This window comes from Papilio polytes, unplaced genomic scaffold (genome assembly GCF_000836215.1).
Source record: "Papilio polytes unplaced genomic scaffold, Ppol_1.0 DF823980.1, whole genome shotgun sequence".
NCBI classification, from domain to species: Eukaryota; Metazoa; Arthropoda; class Insecta; order Lepidoptera; family Papilionidae; genus Papilio; species Papilio polytes.
This window is the reverse complement of record NW_013525224.1, coordinates 3,055,417-3,068,174: the sequence shown is the minus strand read 5'-3', so window position 1 is coordinate 3,068,174 and position 12,758 is coordinate 3,055,417. Positions and strand designations below refer to the sequence as shown.

Below are 12,758 nucleotides of genomic sequence, written 5' to 3'. Positions count from 1 at the left end.
TACACCGCACAAACATGCCACCACTGATTTGTTTTAGCAAATCTCTCGTCAATTGTTTATTACTTCCATAATACAAAATATTGTTAATAATTTTGTCCTTAGAGAGCGCGCAACTTTGACCTAACTATCGCATAACCGTTGTACGATTGTCGATCGTCGAATGTCTCGCATCCAATTCAATTGTTTAGTTGCACAACTAAAAATTGAGTAATGTCCGCGCCTCCATATAAGCTCATAGGTAAGCTCATAGGAGCTAAACAATTGTACTATAGTTAAGTCAAAGGTGTACGCGCGCTTAAGTGGTATTTCCAAAGCAAGACGACTGAGGGATCCTCCACTATTACTGGGTCTAATCCAATTTGTATTTCCATAAATGTATTTTAAATAATATCGATGTCAAACTGAGTTGTTTATAGTATGTAATCAATTTCTTCTAAGCTAATACCTGGTTTTAAAACCGTGTTCGAAGTAATTACAGATATAAACTAGATCAGACTTAAGAAAGTATTTAATTGGGGGCTATGGGCATATAAATTGCAATCAGCGCTTGCTGTTCTACGTTACTTGTGTACTTATTTACAATATTACTTGAATATCTATGTTGATACATTCATATTTTACAATGTATAAAAGTTTTATAGCTTTAGCAAGTTGATGAAAAGTTCATTGTCAAATATAGATAATAATTCGTAGTTAAAATTAAAAGAAAATATTAAAATAAAGTTCATTTACAAAATTTCGGCTTTCGGAATTAAAATTGAAACATTTATCAGAATAAGTTACCAAATATGTAATTTTATTAAAAAAATAACCGTAGAAATCATTGATTTCTTTAAAAAAAACACAACGAAAGTATTAATACGATTTTTTGCAATAAGATATAATGCAATGAATTTCAAATTGCAATAACAATTCGATGCTATGTCAATCAACGATGAGCGATAAAATAACCAATGGTATCATGCCAACATCCATAACCTAAAATATCATACGAAATACAATATTCTGAAGTATTACGATAAAGTAGACGTTCGAAATGAAGGCAATGGGTTGACCACCTGTTACGTTAACCCTAGTAAACTTTAGTGAAATTTAGGTTTATTAGTATAAACTATCTCACCAGATGATGGATTTTATTGTATACTACAAAACCATTTACTTTATTAAAATATAACCGCTATTTGTAGACGTAAATATTTAATTATTACTCTCTATAACATAAGAAAACAACTTTACAATCTTTCCCACATTAAACTCTTAGAACCAATATAGCATTGTTCTTGAAATCGAATACTTGACTAAGATTAAGTAAAAGCGTCTTTAAAAGGAACTTCAAGTGGTCACATGTGGCTATCGTATGAATAAAGTTTTTTGATATACTGACTGAACTTATTGATGTTTAAAGATTTTCTACTTACACTTTTTATTGTAACTTAAAAGTCAAAAAATTTAACATTAAAACTACATTAAAATATTACCTTTCTATAGATTTAACAGCTACTTAAGTTAATTAATAAAAGTAATAAGGACTACAATAATAATACCTTTTTGGTAATAAAAAGCTTCAAGTAATTATGATATCGTAGAAAGAGCTTTCTGATTTATTACAGTGATAACTGCAAAATTCAGATCAATTTTACCTGACCAATCCAATATAACAATGCATCCAGTAATCAACATTAAAGTTTAAGCTTAGTAAAACTTATTTAAGTAAAGCAACTTAAAAAATGAATTTAATACATAATCAATTAGAATAATTCCAGCCATGTACAAGTTAAGTAAAAAAACGATAAAAACAAACTTCACTTTAACCGTGCGATGTATTGGGTTCGGGGTGCAGACGACCGTACGACCAACCCCTACAGAGTTCCCGGCACTACTGAACTGGCGCAGACTACGGGCGCCGTTCGTACACAATGAAGCCTCAGATGCACCCCCCTCCGCCCCGGAACTCTGACATCACAAAAATGCACATATTTCTAGCAAAAAAGACTACAATGGACAAAAGAATGTTAGAGAAGCACTTGTAACGCGACCACTTGAGCCAAAGTTTCTCGACTCTTGAGATTTATAATGATACTGTTAATAGCGAGTGGACATGTTACCTGTCGAAGATTTTGTCCAAGATTATGAATAAGTTTTAATAAATGTATTTAAATAGGACAGTCCTGTGTATAACGTAAAAAATACATATAATATAATAGCTTTTGAGGCGAGGTTTTAAATTTTAAAAGCTCGGATAACAATTAGTATATTTTCAATAATAGGACAACCGGTGTCTTGCCTTAAGCTCAATGTACATATGTAGGCTTTACGCTACGTGTTTTGAGGTCGAATTTGAGTGGAATAAAATATGACAACCAACAAAAAAACTTAACATAATACTTTTTAGATTTATTTACTACAGTTGCATGAAATAAAATTTAAAATTATCTTAACGGATACTTCAATTTAAAAGATACAGTAACAATATAAATTTTCTATTATTTTCATATCAATTTGAAATTGATACATTGAATGTTTGCAATCGAGTATTTTTCAATTCAATAGTATAAACAGCCGGGCTAGTTCAATTGGAATAGTTGCTTGTGAGCTTCCCTCGATACTTGAGCGAGAAAGCGAAACGCGAGAACGAATATGGAATCGGTAAGTAAAATTCACAAATGTTAATTTAAAATAAAACTTTAAATAACGAAATGAGTTAAACACAAAGCTAAACACTTACCTTGACTAAAAGCTCTCAATATTTCTACACTAATTATTTTTAAATTTCCTTCGACGTGTAGTCAAGCTTTAGGAAATAATTTGTTTAAAATGTAGGTCGCTACAGTCGCAAAAGAGGAAAATAAATAGTCATCAAATAACAGCCGATGTCGCGTCTAACTTCCCGTGCAATATGAATTTATGCAACATCGGCTCGGAGATAGCATATTCGATGGAAAGGAAGTTTTGATTTCTGTTTGCATAATAAACATAGTAGTACGAGTTGTCGGTATTTGTTTGCAATTTTTCAATGTTTACAGAACAGCACAGCTAAATGTTTTACGATGAAACAACATTGTGCATATAACCGTCAGTTTACACAGCCGATTTTCTTTGTAAAACAGAGTAATGAATATATTTTAGTACAATTTTTTTGGCAATGAAAAATCATGGTAAGAGATAAACTAAAAATAATGACTTTGTTATTTTACGAGTATAAATAAAACAATAATTTTTTTTGTAACTTAAAAATAAACTGAAAAACCAATGAACCGCTTTTAATAACTCCTTTTCCATTTACAAGTTACATTATCACTGACTAATATAGGCGCCTATTTTGATTTCTATTGTTTTACAATTTGTCGACTAGTAGATGTCAATTAACAAGGTTTTTTTGGTACGGCAATGGTACGCGCTAGCTTAATAAGTAGCTGTTTACTCTTTAAAGTACTGATTTTTATTGTCTCTATTTATTTGTTCGTCTACAGAATTTTACAAAAGTACACCAGTACTTTATAGATACTTCTAACTGGATGAGACCCTGGAAAGGACGCGCACCTGTCTGTAATTTCCAGTAGAGTTAGGAAATCCAACCATAAACATTAAGCAGGAGGGTTTAAAATTAATCGACTACCAGTAATCGCAGACTGTATCTTCGTATACTCAAGAATGTGCTATTGAGAAAAGGGTGGGCCGAGATAAGAGCTTTATCGATGCATAAAGTATGTTGTTATGAAGTTTGTGGGACGGGCCTTTAAGCGCGTTGGAGAAAAAGAAGAATTTAACCTTATTCATTGAGGTATTCGCGGCATCTCTTTATTTACACCTGTCGTAATATTCACGGCCTTCAACGGGTATCAAGGTCGGTCGGGGAGATTTTATCAAACCTCTCAGCGGGATTCGCGCTTAAAATAATGTTAATTTAGACAGTTTTTTTTACTTTACCGTGTATCGTACTTCTTATAACATATGTAAGCAATGTCAAATTACCTGAAACAAAAATAATAATTAAGGAAAAGAACATAGACATCACAGTTTTCACATGTTATAATAAACACTTTTTGTTTGACCGAGATCAGAAAGCGAGAGAATACGGCATTTTGCTTGCCTTACATTTTATAACAAGGGAGATATTGATCATCTGAGAGTGCCATTTCCAACTTCAATAGAGTTAATGTCAATTCAGTCGCTGCTCTCTTGTAGATATTACAAAGACCTACTAGTTGTTGAAGCGATCTGAGGAAATAGGTTTTGTATAGTTCGCCTCTTTAATTTTCAACTATATCTGTAGTTTGAGTCGGAAATTAAATCTTTTCACTGTCAATATTTACATTATTCTTTTAATCATACATTTTAATTTATGAACAAATCTTTGAGTTCTGTGTCAATAATGTTTTCACTCAGACTCCAAGTAGTGTTTACACGCAATTAGGTGTATAATTTGATCTATTTACTCTTCCAAAAGTTAAATAAGCAAAACTTGATGGAATTACAAATTAAGGCACTTTTAAAGACTAATTCCCGTAGAAAAGACGATTTAATATATTATCCTGTTACGAACACAACAGTGTAAATGTTATTAATTACTTGATTAGATTAAAGTATTTAATTACAACATTAATTAAGTCCGCATAAAGTCTTAATTATTAATTAATCTTGTTGAACAAAATCTCTTTGTATTTATCTTTTCAACGCAACTCTATTTACTAGTTTCGATTTTGGTATTTAAAATTTTATTCTTTTGCTTTTGTTTGGTTAACCTTTCATTAAATTTTCAATAAAAAAATGTTATGTACACAAATTATTGTAAATTCTGTTGTATATTTGTAACCGCAACTTTTTCGGCCATCCGTAAATATATAAGTATGAATTTTAACAACAAACTATCTTATTATACTTATTTTAAATTCCGAGTTAACCTGTTACGTTAACCGTTTACGACAAAAAATATTGTTGGCCTAAAAATGTATGATATGTATGAATAGAACATTATTTTTTCATAAATGAAGAATCCCTATTTAGTACAGATAACATTCGTATGTTTAGCAATGTTACATTTTTTCATATCTTATCCTAATGCGATGAACATAGAGAGCGGTATCACATAGTGGATATACTTGTATTGAACCGTCTAATATCTTAAAGATATTTTAAAACAAACGTCTGGTTATATTAAATCCACTACAAAAACCATATTGTTACGCTTTAACCGTGACTTAATCGGAGGTCATAATTCGGCAACGGGCCACCCAAACTTCGGCTTATCGTTAAAATTCAAAAAAGTCTGTCTCATATAGTTTTATCGTCCGTCATCACATTCTATCCGTGAGTTTTACAGCCGAAATATTGGGACTAAAGCGTGTTGTTGTCTCTTTCATTCTGTTATAAAGAAAGAGATGTCAATATATTGTATACGGCTGTGTGCATGGGACATTAATATTCCGATTGATTTACTTTACTATAGAACTATTTAGTGACAGAATTTTATGATTTTGTTTTTTTATAATTTTATCGAATGATTTACTTAATATTCTTTAGCGTACATAAACAAATAGCCGTCTACATTCTGGAGCAAATACTTCTTTCTCGACTTTAATATAAAAGTTGGAATGCCAGCTAGCCCACGTCGCTCCAATACCTAACTTGATAAAACAATGCGTCCTAAATACTTATTGTACAATTTATTAATTTTAGCTTGTCAAATAAATAACTGAACGATGTAATTAAAGGCTATTAATTTTATTATTACTAGTCGTTTGTTATAATTAAAAACACAAGATTATAGCTACCAACCATATATTAATTGTAACTAACAGTTTTTTTTTTTATATAAGTACATAAGTGGAGACTTTAACAATTATAACTATTTAAGTAACTTTATATAAATTGTATGCACTGTAAACTTTTCTTAAGTAATTTAAGTAAGAATATGTTAAACAAGTTAACGAATACCAGAGTTTACGACGCAAGTAAAAGCTTCAAGAATTTAAGGAATTTCATGTCACTCAAAGAGGTTCTTAATATGGTCCTTCACCCTTATCAGGATTTTTATGGAAAGCAGACGTCCCTGGAGCCACTTAGACGAAGCCTTAGATAACTAACAGAGGTATCCAAAGGCACTGTTGTAGTATTTTAAAAAGATTTACTGTACACTTAAAATAAACTACGGACGGCGTAATTTCTAGAAAACTGGGACGTAGCTAGTGGAGTTCATAAAATAATTAATGTTATGACTACAAAGGGACTGTAAAACTTTATATTAGTAGTGATGTAGTTTGTTAGGGTGTGCGTTAATGTAGATTTAATATACGATATCTTCACTAAGGGACCATTTAATTACCCTGAAGACAGTTATGTATGTAAAATATTATATTAGAAAAATGTTTTAATAAATTATGCTTTTGTTCAGGATAAAAATTTAAAATCCCAGATAGATAATACTTCCCAAGTTCAATCATACTCAAAGAGATTGATATCCATTCAAATAATGTCAACGAGAAGATCTGATATCGCAACATTACATCAAGAGTTGCTTGTAAGATGAGCTGAAGTTTGAAATGACAATCGATTTCGATTTCACGAGTAAAATGAATCCGATAAGGAATATTTTGTAGAATTTATTTTTATATCATCTGTTTTAGGAACAGTTTGCAACCTAACTTTATAGATCACTACCAAACTTTGAAACGATACATATTTTTTTTGCTTTGTAAGCGCCACCTACAATGTAACAAACGTTAAACTTCTACTGGATACTAGCGTTCGCCCGCGATTCCGTCCGCGTGGAATTAAAAGAAACAAAAGTGAATAGCGTATGTATTCTTCCAAACTATCCTTTCATATATGCTAAATTTCATCGAAATCCGTTCAGCCGTTTGGGCTACAAACTCTTACAAACATCTATCCATCCATCCATCCGAGGCCGGTTTACTCGAAGCCTTACTATTTAAGATACTTTCATATTTAGATGCCGTTTCAGTATTTGTCCGTGAGAGAGACTAACGATGAATACAGTTTTTTATGCGAAAGCTATACTAAGCGAAGTTATAGTAACCATTAATTGTAAGTGGAGCAATGAGTCCACTCTGCAAAACATTTTCATAGTACTATGAAAAAGTAATAAAGCTTTCAAGACTTTTTTTGTTTATTTTAACGATATAAGCACACACAATAAACAGCAGAAATAAATGTTTGTTTTGCCCTTTAGTAGTTTTAACACGTCTGATATTTTAACATTTCAATTAGTTTCCGCTAGATACGAAGTTTGCTTACTACTCGGAGCTACCAATCTACGCTCTGCAATGTTCTTTGCTTAGATAGATTAATATTGACAAAGACTAAATGGTAAAGTTAAATTAAAAATAGGTATCTTTTATATTTACATGAAGAATAGTAAATTAAAAAATTATATGTAAAAAATGACATAAAAACGTGTACTAACTCTTTGTACTAAAGGAAGAAATGAATATAAATACTTCTTGGTAATCATTTCTACTTTGAGTCCCAAAAGTTAGCTAACACAAATGTAAAAACTGATTTACATTTATCATTCAATAGAAACATAAAAATTTAATACGTAGTCACTGGTGAGGTCCAGAGGATGTAAGCATCGTAAAGGAATTTTAATTCTGTCACACAAGTCATTGTGTGCCTCACTGTGTGTTGGAATTTCACGCTTCTTAATTTAATACTTCCTCAACTAAGGCCCTATTCACATTAAAAATCGGACTATAAGTCGGGTAGATAATGTTATTGCTCCTCAAAATGTTATCGCCATATATCGTTCTATTGTGGACAGAATAAAATGCTTAATTTTGAGGTAGGTATATGCTTAAACTTGTCCAATGTAATTTTTTTTAGAATTGGAAATAATTCTTGTAATGTAGGAGAATGCATACTGTCAACAAAATAAAGCGAATAAGACATCTGAGCAGGCGAGTAAGGCGGTGCTATAGCGGTAAGTTGTCAAAAAAAAAATGTAAAACATACATGAACATGGACTGAAAAAAAAAACAGATGAAAATTACAGTAGGTTAAAATCTTGTGACATAGAGGGCGCTGACGAGCTGTTATTATTTAGTTCGATTTATTCCCAAAAAGCCAGATGTCCTTGTAGGTCTATACCACTTTTCCTGTAGTATGTGAACAGACCCTAAGATATAAGTTTTACTTGGTCCGACCGGTTTGATTGGGTATTTGTTAGTTTACAGTTCGTAAAGTTTCCTCCCTAACCTGTTTCAAATAAACTTTCAAGTTAGTGATAAGTAACGATTTGTTTATTAAATTTATCTTCATGTATTACATAAAGAAGCATAATTTAGTAACGAAACGGTAAATATCTTAACTTGTATTTGATGTCATCAAATTCCTATAGGAATTAACTATTAAGATTCGCCATAAACATGCGTATGGATCGTTAAACTTGTCCCAAACAAAATTGCTTTATCTTAAGGACAAATTGCTTATTAACACACTATCTTGTAAATCTATCTCAAACATAACAAAGTAATTTTAGACTCTATCAAAAATCTATCAACCTATCAGATCCCCAGAGTATCTCAAAAGCTGAATAGGGAGGTCGGATAAGAGAGACTCTTTTCATTTATTTTTTAACTATCGCAATAAAGCTTAGCTCATACTAATATAGTTCCCGATAGTATAATCTTCTTACACACGAAGTTAAAACTATTTTTTAGTCCTAAAACGAGACCATTACGATTTGAGGTACTTAAATTTTCGAAATATTTTCTTAACATTTAAATACTTTTATTTAGCTAATAAGCATATTAAGCTAAAGGGTATTACTAAAACATGTGAGTTTTGTTGGAAAATTCGTAAAAAAACATTTTGAAGAAGGAAAACGAGTCTCACGAGAATAATTCAGGTACCTAACATTAATTTAACGTCGCCCAAGCCAATATTATGGAAAGTGAAACTTAGGACATTAAATCTATACTAATATAATATAACGTAAACACACACTTCTTTATTGCTTAAGATGTCAGCAATCACAGCATATTTTCGAATAAGTCTTTTTTAATAAAACTTCCTACACTTACGTCACGCTTTAGGCTATATATTTTAACGCCGTTAAACTCAGGGGTAAATATTTTGGTTAAATACCCTAATGTGGGAAAGAGAGCAGAAGTTGTTGCCAACATCAAGGAAGCAAGGTTGCCATGGTTCGACATCATGTCATATCATTTTGACATTTGCAATTGATAATTTGACAAATGTGAACAATAAAATGTTTTTTTCTATAATTCCATGCGGATGAAGTCGCATGGGAACAGCTAGTTATTCTATATACAAAGTCGGATATATTAACAAATGTTTTAAAAGTAAATTTAAAATCAAGTTAATATGAAAGCTTAGCTGTATGACAAACAAATATTTCCACGAAGCAAAGAAACTTTAAACGTTAACTATAAATGAGTTTTTGTTTGTCTCCGCGCGTACAACGTTAATTTCGCTCGGATTTGTTATTCATTGATTATAAGTATTTTTCCTAGAATAACAGGTTGAAATCTACAAAAACTGATATTTTTGTGCTAGTATCTAATTAAAAAATTCAAGAGGTTAATAATTACTTATTTTTATAACTCAAAAGTTTTGACAATAATAAGGACGACAAAAAAATTTGCGCAGAGAACAGCAGGAAAGGAGTACTAAGGGCCTGACCCACTACTGGCTGATAGAGACTCAGATAGCTTCAAAATGACGTCACTGTCATATAAGGTAACAAAATCCGATTTTTCGATCACATATTTTACACGTTGGATAATTATCGGATAATTTACAATTTAGTAGGACAGGCCCTAATTCTCTCTTCTATAATATTTTTAAGTCCTTGTCGACGTCAAGTTTTTATACAAAACTGATCATTATATTAGAGGTAAATTAAATTATGCTTCTTACTGGAATAGCATCGTTTACTTCCATCGATCCAATATCGTGTACTGTCAAAGGGTTGCGTGTCTCTTATCACGGCATTCACGTTTCCAGTAGTACTATTAAAATGTCATTAGTGCACCATTTCGGTTGACATCAACAGGCGCTGTTTAATGGCGTACAAGAAATACAATAAATTGTATCCCGCCCTATACTCAGTAATCAACGCATACGATTGTTACATAGAAGCGTAGGCAGTTTAGGGGTTTTAATCATTTTTTAATGTATAGCAACAAACGTTGAAATTTTAACATTCATTTTCTATTAAATAAATATAAAAATAAAAACAAAATCCACCTAAAACAGTAACTTTCAAAATCAGTTCACTAGGAGCGGGTATGCAGTAACACCATAAATATACAGACGAATTGAGTACCTCCTTCTTTTGGGAAGTTGGTCAAAAAAGGAACGAAAACGTCTAGCAAAGTACTGATACTCTATTTTATTTATTTTTAGTTTAATGAAGAAAAATGCTAGAACTAAATGAATTCTTAACGCTTTCTATTGCGAATTATATCAAAACATCGAATGAAGTCGTTTTATTTTATTTGGCATCACTGTTCTCTAGAAAAAACCATAAAGCGGCTTACCCAAAGCAATTCTGGGACTTTCAGACACTTTGATGCAGTCGCTTATTAAAAATATTCAGAACATTCACTTGTTTTCTTTTTATTAAAGGCCCCGATAAAATTCTTTGCTTGTTTTACTTAAACTGTAGTTCTTATAAAAGAAGACAACCATCAGGGAAATATTAAAAACCAGCTTTCGCCTGCGACACCGACGCGTGGAATTAAAAAAAAAAACAAAAGTGCGTACTCTACGTGTTCTTCCAAACTATGCTCTATATCTGTGCTAAATTTCGCATTTATAATATTAGTAAGATATTGATTATTCCAATTTATAAATTAGAACAGATAATATCATAACATTAGCCACAATAAACAAAACCAAATCTTTTAAAAAACATAAATAAAATTAAAAAAAGAATTTGCCAATTTATTTTGTACAAGCCAAAATACACAATACATGACCGATAGTAATTTGAATAAAGGATTTGTGTCATTATGTAACACGCGATGGATGTGTTCCGATGTTAGCTCTTCCCGCAACTGTGACATGACTGATGGGGCCGAATGTCATTAGTAATAACCTGGTTGTATCGGTTATTTGATGACGTATGCAATATGATGCATTACGATTGACATAAACACATCAATTATAAATGCGAAAGTTTAGATGGATGAACGGATATTGTTAGGGTTTGTAGCCTAAACGGCTGATCGGATTTTGATAAAAGGTATAGATGTAGAGGATAGTCTTGAAGAAGACATAGGCTACTCACTTTTGTTTTTATTTATTTTCACGCGGACGGATCGCGAGCGAAAGTTAGTGTCATTATACTACTTTTAGCTTTTTCACAAGTATAAATACCACTTTTATAAAATTTGAAGCGTAGGTAGCCATAATCTAAATGGCTGAAGGTTCACAATGGGGTTAATATCGACTTTTCATTTAAAAGATCTAAATCAATTTAAATCAGGAAATATAAACAAAATTAAAAGCGTATAAACACCTAATCGTTCGCAGTTTGCAAATGGAAATTGATTATTTAAACAGAGCACGTAACATTCGATTCATGATTAGAAGCATGTCCGCAATATTTGATTTAACGACAAATCAACGTTGAACTGTAACGCATACATGATTAACGTGCAATTCCATTTCCTTAATATTGATATTAAAATATGTTATTGTCTCTATTTTATCTAAGAGGAGGAGAGGGATGTGATGACGAGTGTTTTACAGTGGAAGCCTACGGTTAGAGTGATATAAACAACGAAACTGGTTAATACGTGTGTGTGAATGAGGTCTTAAAAGTCAAATCACAAATGGGTTTATACGTTATTTACGGCCGAATCTCGTCTCCAATTATGTCGTAAAATAACACCTGCCCGTTTTATAGAACGTCGCGTTTGCATACGTGCTGTGATAAAAGTTTTGTTGGCTCGTTATGTTGGCCCCTCTGTGGTTGATTGCGTGGTATGCTAGAGTAATTCTTTTAGCTCAAAATACACCAGTTACTAGATTTTTGACTTTATTTTTTATGAAATATGTTAGTGAAATAACAAAGAACAACAAAAAAAAATTCTATTCTCTCTTGATAAAATACATGAACAGTTGTTTTAAATTTTTATAATACTGAAATCTTTATATAGGGTCACGGAAGACGTATAATGCCCCTAAAGGCGTCCGCATTCCAATCCTAAAAAAATTGTCGGGCGACACATGGACGTCGGCGTCCTTAAAAAGATTTATCAAGTGAAAAACCTATTTTTTACATGCAAGTTTCAACTTAAAATTCACTGCTATTTTAAATTATTTACGACTACACGTTTAACTTATAATTTTAAATTCAGTTTAGATATAGCAGAAGCACATTTAAATTCACGCAAATAAAAATGTAACTTTAAACTTTGACCGTAAAAGCAAGATAAGACTGTTCATATGTACAAAAAATATTTAAACACTTTTCTAACTAACAAGAGGTACTAATTAATGGTCTTTTTATGGTATGTTTTAATGAGAAAGGTCTCGAATCTAAGACGTGAGATGTACAAATGTAACAGAATCGATGAACTAAGCCTACAATATATCTTCTTATGTGAAGCTTTAGGTAATCCCGAGCTAAGTGTAATATATTGTGAAGAAAACAAACTCGCTGGGATCTTAGCGGCGCACATTGGGCTGGATCCAGTTGCTCCATAGACAACTTTATCTGATGTTTGAAATGTTTCTTTTTTTTGCTTGAATGTGCTTTGTATCAG

General features: G+C 31.7%; 1 protein-coding gene across 4 annotated transcripts in view; it reads right to left on the bottom strand.

Annotated features, from left to right (window-relative positions):
* Positions 1-12,758, bottom strand: part of LOC106101568 (apoptosis-stimulating of p53 protein 1) — a 174,441-nt gene that overhangs the window by 56,199 nt on the left and 105,484 nt on the right. The window contains exon 1 of one of the 4 annotated variants that reach the window (XM_013280833.1): positions 1,641-1,817. The exons of the other annotated variants lie outside the window; for them this stretch is intronic. The gene's annotated coding sequence lies outside the window, so the exon portion shown is untranslated. Of the gene's footprint in view, positions 1-1,640; positions 1,818-12,758 lie in introns of those variants that run through there. 4 annotated transcript variants of the gene reach the window in all.